This window comes from Poecilia latipinna, unplaced genomic scaffold, assembly GCF_001443285.1.
Source record: "Poecilia latipinna isolate Pla-1442-1.1 unplaced genomic scaffold, P_latipinna-1.0 Scaffold2397, whole genome shotgun sequence".
NCBI lineage: Eukaryota > Metazoa > Chordata > Actinopteri > Cyprinodontiformes > Poeciliidae > Poecilia > Poecilia latipinna.
Genome location: NW_015115013.1, coordinates 1 through 7,218, shown reverse-complemented (window position 1 = coordinate 7,218; position 7,218 = coordinate 1).

The window sequence follows — 7,218 nt, the reverse complement described above, 5'->3', positions numbered from 1 at the left end:
GCTTTTGGTCCCACTGGGTTCAACCATACAAAGCCAACAGTTTAAACGTCACATATGAGCAATGTTCAACTCAAGCATGCCTGTGAACTTCCCATATTGCATAAAAAGCTGACATAATACCTACAAAAAAAAGAACAAAAAAAAAACACAGATATATGTACACAGCTTTTTCCAGTGAGTGAGTTTATGCCTGTGATTTCTGGACAGTGATTGGACAACTGGCACCTGATAACGCAGCAGTTTTGTAAAAATGGAAAAACAGTTTGCTCTTGAAAATGAGACCTAGTCTCAATATTTACCATATAAACAGAGGCAAAATTGTGAAATTAGATAGACAGATTTTACATTTATTTTGTCAATCAAAACATAAATGTTATTTTTTGCTACTTATTATGTCAGTGGCAAAGTATATATATTTTGTATCCCTATTGTGTAATTTTTGTGTACCTTCAGTAAGACAAAATGTCTTCTGTCCTAGATGAGATGAAAGGCATATCTGTTTTCATTGTGAGTGCTTCCCTTTGTATTTGTCTGTGGAGTCATTCATGATGTAAAAAGGAGAAGATGCTTAAGACCTTTGCACACTACTTAAGTTCTCAGTTGTAAAGCAATAGCCCTCTCTAAATATCTTAAAAAAAAACAAAAAAAAAACATTTCTTCACCCTAAACATCAGCATTTTATAATTTGTCTTCACTGCACTGCACAGAACGGTCTCAACGGTGGGACATTGATGGGATTCCCCAGATGAACTGCCCTCTTCAAGTTGTTCTGCAAACATTTATTTTGGATTAAGGACTTGGCTTTTAATATTCACTTTCGTCTTCTGTGTCCATTTAATGTTAAAGCAATCTGCCTGGTTACCCGCTACCCTGTTGCATGACTCACTTTTTCTTGTGGTTCAGGTCACAGAGACATTAACATGTTGTTTTCATGCCTGTCAATATTTTATTATTTTTATTTTTTTTAGGTTCTTGGAAGGTCAGACGTCTCAGTTCTGTATTTGTTTCTTACGTTTTTAAGACTTTTGTAAAACTATAATCATTTTAAAAGGTATATATATTTTTAAGAAATATAAATGCATTTAAAGAATTCACAAATCTTCAAGTGACAATATTACGATCAGGCATTAAAGTTATCCCATTAATATTTTTAAAATTTGCAGGCTTGTGCCAGGTAGTTGATCAAGCAGATGTGCAGATCCAAAATGTCTCTATAAAGTGGTCCTGCCTTCAAACAGTATTTTTTTAAAAATCCTTAAAAAATATCAAAAGGAAAAAGCACTAATCTTTAAGTGAAATGGTTAAAGTTGACCAGCCCATAGCTTAGGTTTTGAGAAATAAAGTAGTTTTAAAAAGACGGAGAGGAATGGGGATGCTGCATAGCTTAAGTGAGTCTGTTGTGGAGAGTCTTGTCTCTTCTGCAATCATCTGTTGAAGTTGCAGCTCATAAACACAACCCTCCTCTTCATGAGACAGTTATTAAAAAAAACGTCTCTTCATTCAGAAGCTTCTCTAGATTTGCTGCAATACCGACCGCTATGGAATACATTTCCTGTCCACAATCATTTTGTGTAAAGTTTCAGGCATCAAGGATTTTAAAATATGTATGTATACTAATTAGATTGAGTTATATTGCCTTGGCTTTTCTGCAACGTGGAATCTTTTTCTCCTCAAACTTTTTTTTTTTTCCTTCTGAGGCCATCATTCAAGCAGTACTTCAACCACAAAAGGCCAAGCCATCAGATTATGACACAACTTTCTCTCCTTGCTGTAAAATACTTGATAGTGAGGGATAATACACGTTATTAACCCTAACACCTCAAAAGTTCATAAGTTAAAAAGGTGATCAAATTTAAAAAAAAAAAATTCTTTGCTATTTTGTTATTAGTCTGTCTTATGTACTTAATGTGTTTTTATTTTATTGTACATAAATCATTTAGACATCACAGGGAAAAAAAATTGTTGGGAAATACACTTTTTGGGTTGCCATTAAATTTTAATAAATTGGTTTGATTTAATTTGAAAAAAATAAAAAATAAATAAATAAATGGCCCCATTCATTCCAGCTGTGACACCACTAGGATTTCTTTTATTTGTCAACATATATACAGAGATGTAAAAAAAAAAAAAAAAGTATTACCACCTAAAGATCTCTTCTTTTTCTTTTTGTCTTTTCATCACACATTATATTGTCTGCCTCATCAAAAATATTAAACAAAGAAAAGCGGAGGAAATACAAAAAAAACATTTTTATATCAAATTATGATTGTATTTGTTAGTGGGAAAGTAGTTCCAACCACTTGGACCTGATTTGAAGATGTTTGATATGGTATTAACCTCTCACAGCTATGATCAAACCTGTGAAGCATAGAAGTCACTTATTTTTAAAGTCCTCGACATCAAAAATAAGGCTAATACTCTCTAAAAAAGTTCATCTTTCCCTCCTCCCAATGAAATCCAAGAAAGGAAGAGAAATAGATTTATTGTCCGCTGTTGGTGCAGAAAGGTTAACAAAGGATATTTCTAAGACTTTGGAACTGTGCACTCACAATGAGAGTCATTGTCCACAAATGGAAAAACCATGGAGCATTGAGCAGTCGTGAACCCTCCCAGGAGTGGCCAGCCTACCAAAATTACCTCAAGCACACGTCAACAACTTATCCGTGAGGTCCCAGAAAACCCCTCATCATGTAAAGCGCCACAGGCCAAATGAGGTCAAGTACAAATTTAACTGTACAGACTAGTGAGAGATTCTTAATTTGTTTCTTTCCAATTTTCAGTTTTATTTTTCACAGTATTCACCCTGTTTGACAAAAGCATTTATTTTGGTTGGAAAGTGTTTGTTTTTTTTTTGTTGTTTCTTCTTTGCTATAAGGAGTTTAATGTTTCCAAAAAATATATATCCCAAAAAATATTTGGATATTATAGGCGGTACCTGGCTCGCCCTCAGAGCTGTCCGCTGCTTGAGCAAAGGGACATCTGTGGTGTTTAGTTTAAGGGACAGTGGCCACAGCTTGGGTTGGATCGAGTCTTGTCTAGACTGCTGCTTCTGGTACAAATAAAGTAAGGCAGGACTGAAACAAACAGTGGTAAAATAAAAAAAAAGTCTGCATGATGGAACGTATATTACGGGGAAAAAAATCTTATAGAAAATCTAGTTCTTCGTTAAAAGTTCAAACGGGGGCACTGTTTGAACCTTAGGGCGTCAAGTCTAAAAAATTCCTGAAGTAAAGTCTTTGGCTGTAGCAGCTTTGTACCCTATCACTTGCCAAAGTTCGGAACATCTTGTTACCACCGGTATCCAAATGACAGTAGGGGTGTGATGTTTCCCTTCACCTCATCTAAACTTAAAACATGATGTGTTTGATAACCCGGGGTGCATATTTTCTTCGAGGAGCTCTAATCTCAAGCAATCTGTTCGCAGCTACACATAAATGCAGACTAACTTTTCCATGTTGAATGTGCTGTCCTCATCTAAACTCCACAGAAGCTGACTATTAGGTATTATGTTAGGTTTTAGGCAGAAAGGTTAATAGACACTTCGATAAACTCGCAACGTCATGCAAGTTCTGTGTAATCCTTTTTTTTTTCTTTCTTGTGGCCACAAAATATGATAAAACAAGTTAAATCAATCAAGTTTATTTGTATAGCACATTTTAGCAACAAGTCAGTTCAAAAACACAACATACGGTCGACAATTGAGAAACGAGTGGCTTACATTTTGATGAGTGCTATTATCCAAATCATAAGTGTTCCAGCTGTTATGGTTCAAGAGCTGCTCTAAACAGGAGGGTTTCAAGCAAAAATAGGAAATATATTTTAGCAACTTATCTTGTCAATTTATCTGGTATTTTACTAGCCATTTCTCTTGTATGTAATTTTAAGGTCAAAGATATCAAACAGTAGGAGGAGAGAAATCTTTCCACTGCGCTGATGTTAATGGGTTCAGGCTACCCAGGGAAACCAGAGCGCTAATCCTCCATGGATACAGTCACATCAATAAAACCGGTCCACCATTTAATACCTCCCCCCTTGCAGCAATGAAATACTGGGGGAGATTCACGGCCAAACAAGAAACTTTAACCCGTTTTATTTTCACTTGATGCAACTCTTTTGTATCTCTGTTTTAAAGTGAACAGAAAAAAAAAAGGCTTTTGGAACAAAAAAACAAATCAAACAGGAATGGGTAAAGACAACTTTAGGACGTCTTAAGGCTCATTTTACACTGCAAGTTTTTGTTTGTTTGTTTGTTTGTTTGTTTTCAGGAAACACGCTGTTTGTTCATTTACTCTTTCTGCAGCAGTATCTCGTGTTATCGGGAAAGGAGTCCAGAACTGAAAAGGTTTATTATAATTCACCCATAAAGCAAGAGACCTTGGAAGCAGTTATGAGTATAGCTTTCATAGCAGTCTTCATTTCCTTTGAAATGCTTAGTTTCCTCCTCAGTGTTCTCCACCTTTCAGACAGTTATAAAACAGACAGACCTTTAATTTTATGGGACGTGTTGTATGGGAATATTTCTCTGGCTGCGAGCCAACTCCACCAAATAAAATCAGCGTTAATGATGTAGGGTAAAATGTAGCCTCCTATGTTTGCGTTTGGCTTGTGTGTGGTTTAGTGGATTGTTCATTCTGAAACAAGTGTTTCTCATTATGTCGAGTATTGTGCTTGGCAGGAGGCTCCGCAAATCCTGCCAATGCTTAATCTGCTTTCCAGAGCCTGCCTAGAATACCATATATAGTTTCACCTGTTATCCTGCTCACTGCTTAGAGATAATCCGCAAAAGTTTTCATGTGTTTTTTTATTTTTTATTTTTTATTTTATTTTTAAGAGCTGACGTCATGTCAAACATGACGTCAACTTGTCCGCCGGTTTTGCAAGTATTTAACTAATTAAATTTTGATGTTGACATGTTGGCGCAGCTGTAGAAAACAATCCTCTGAGCTTACTGGATTGTCTCCAGTGACCTCTGCAATTTTGCCAGGTCTTAAGAGTTCAGACGGAGCTGAACTCCATAAAAAGGGAACGGTGTTTTAGATGCAAATAATAAGAGCATCTATCAAAAGTAAAGAAACTGCTCTTAGTCAGGCCACACTTCCATTTGGAAATCAGATGGTTGATGCTTCAGAGCTAATAGAACAGGAATCTAGTTAATCTGCAGCAAGAATTTCTGGTTAAAGAGAGATTTTTTATTTATTTATTTAAAAAATAAATAAATAAAAAATATTGGCTCTCTTACCGATGCCATCTGCTTTTGCTTTTTTAAAAATCACATTTAGATGTTTCAGATTATTAAACGAATTCTAAAATCACACTCTAGAAACTAATGAACATACAGGATGCCGTTTTTAAACGTCGTCTCAAGTGTGAAGTACAGAGGTGGCACCGCCATGTTGTGTGTAGGTATTTTTCAGAGGTCGGAATGGAGCTCTGTGCAGCAGAGTTGGCATCCAGAGAAATAAAAATGATGTGAAACTATCGAGGCAATGTCTCAAGACATCAACCGGGAAGTTTAAAGCTTGAGACCCTAATAATAAAGTCAAGTTAGTTGCAGCCCTCGCCGAAATATCTTGCAATGATAAGCAGGTACGTCAAATAAATGGATGAATTTCATCGTTGCAGTTTATTGTCATTTAAACAGCACCAATGATTCCCTCTAGCATGCTGTAGTGTGGAGTAAAGCAAACAAAAATGTCACCTGAAACATGTGAAAAAGTAAGGTTAATTTTAATCAACCCCGAGCCATTTTCCAACACCTGCAGACGTCGAACTTGAAGTTGTGGAAATTTCTCCGAAGGATACGGCTTCAAAGTAACTCATGTTATCTGTCTTGTTGGTTTTTAACGGAGACGTGGAATTTGTAACACACCGGTGAGAGCTCTGCAGCTTTGACCCATCTCTGCAAACAGAGCACCACTTTGAAGAAAAGTGCAAATTTAAGGAACTACACGACTCCTTCAAAAGGATTCATGATCAAAGTCAACCTGAGATCCTTGGTGCCTCACACAGGCCACGCACAGAACAATTGAACAAAAAAAAAAAAAAAAAAGTTTTTACAGGAACACAGAAAGCACAAATCCCTTTCCAACTGTCCCCACAACTCCCACCGGGAAACACCTCTTAGCTACTAACAAAAGTCAGATTGTTTTTTTCTGTGTTGCTTTCCCCCAGGTCAAGGAGGACAAGCTGACTGTGGAGAACAAACTGCACAACTCAGCTGATTTTGATCAATTCAGCAATTCTTTGTTGTTAGAACAAAAATAATTCATAACATCACAACTGCAGAACAAAAGTAGGCAATTAAAATCAAACTAAAAAAAGAAGATAACATCATTTTGAAAGGGAGAGTGCCAACATAACCCAACTAGAAACAATGGGCTGCAGAACGTGGTCAGCCTCTGGGATTGGCTGATTGAGAACTAGTGCTGGCCAACTGACTAATAATTCAACAAATCAATCAGCTGTATTTTTTTTAAATCTATACTTGAATCCACTTGCATGCTCAGCATTTATATATTGAATTGGACATGAATCCAAAGTCTGTTGGGTAGTTTTAACCAAACATTTGGGCCAAAGGAGCCTCGTGTTTTACAGACAGTCACAATCTGATCAAATGTCTCTAAATTTATTTAACAAGCTTAATTTGACCATATTAGGATCATAAAAGACATAATAATAATGTGAATATTAGTGGGTTGTGTTTGTGGCATTAACTCATACTAGAAAACAAATGCGTTCACTTAGCATTAGCCTGCTGGGTAAGTTAGCACAAGCTAGCTATGTTAATTTTGATCAAAAGATTAGTCAATATTTTATTCAGGCTCATGCACTGACATGCATTCAAATTGTTGATCAAAACAAGGTTGATGTCACTGTTTTGTAATCATCTGTTACAGAACAAAAGCAACAAATGAAACTTCTTTAATATGAATCTCTGATCTTGCCCTGATCCTGCATGGATAAATTGGGTAAATGGGAAATGGCACCGTTGTCTAGCCATAACAATTACAGATTTAAATCCATTGGTTTAGTTTGAAAAAACCTCTAACCTAAACCACACCCGGACTCCAACCCATACCATAACCCTACTGAGTGAAACCAAAGCAGATCTGGAACAATCTCTTTAACTCAGGGCTGGAATCTTGCTAGCTTAGCTTTTTTTTTTTTTTTTTTTTTTTTTTAAATTTTGTTTCCCTGTTTTTAATTTTTTTTTCCTAC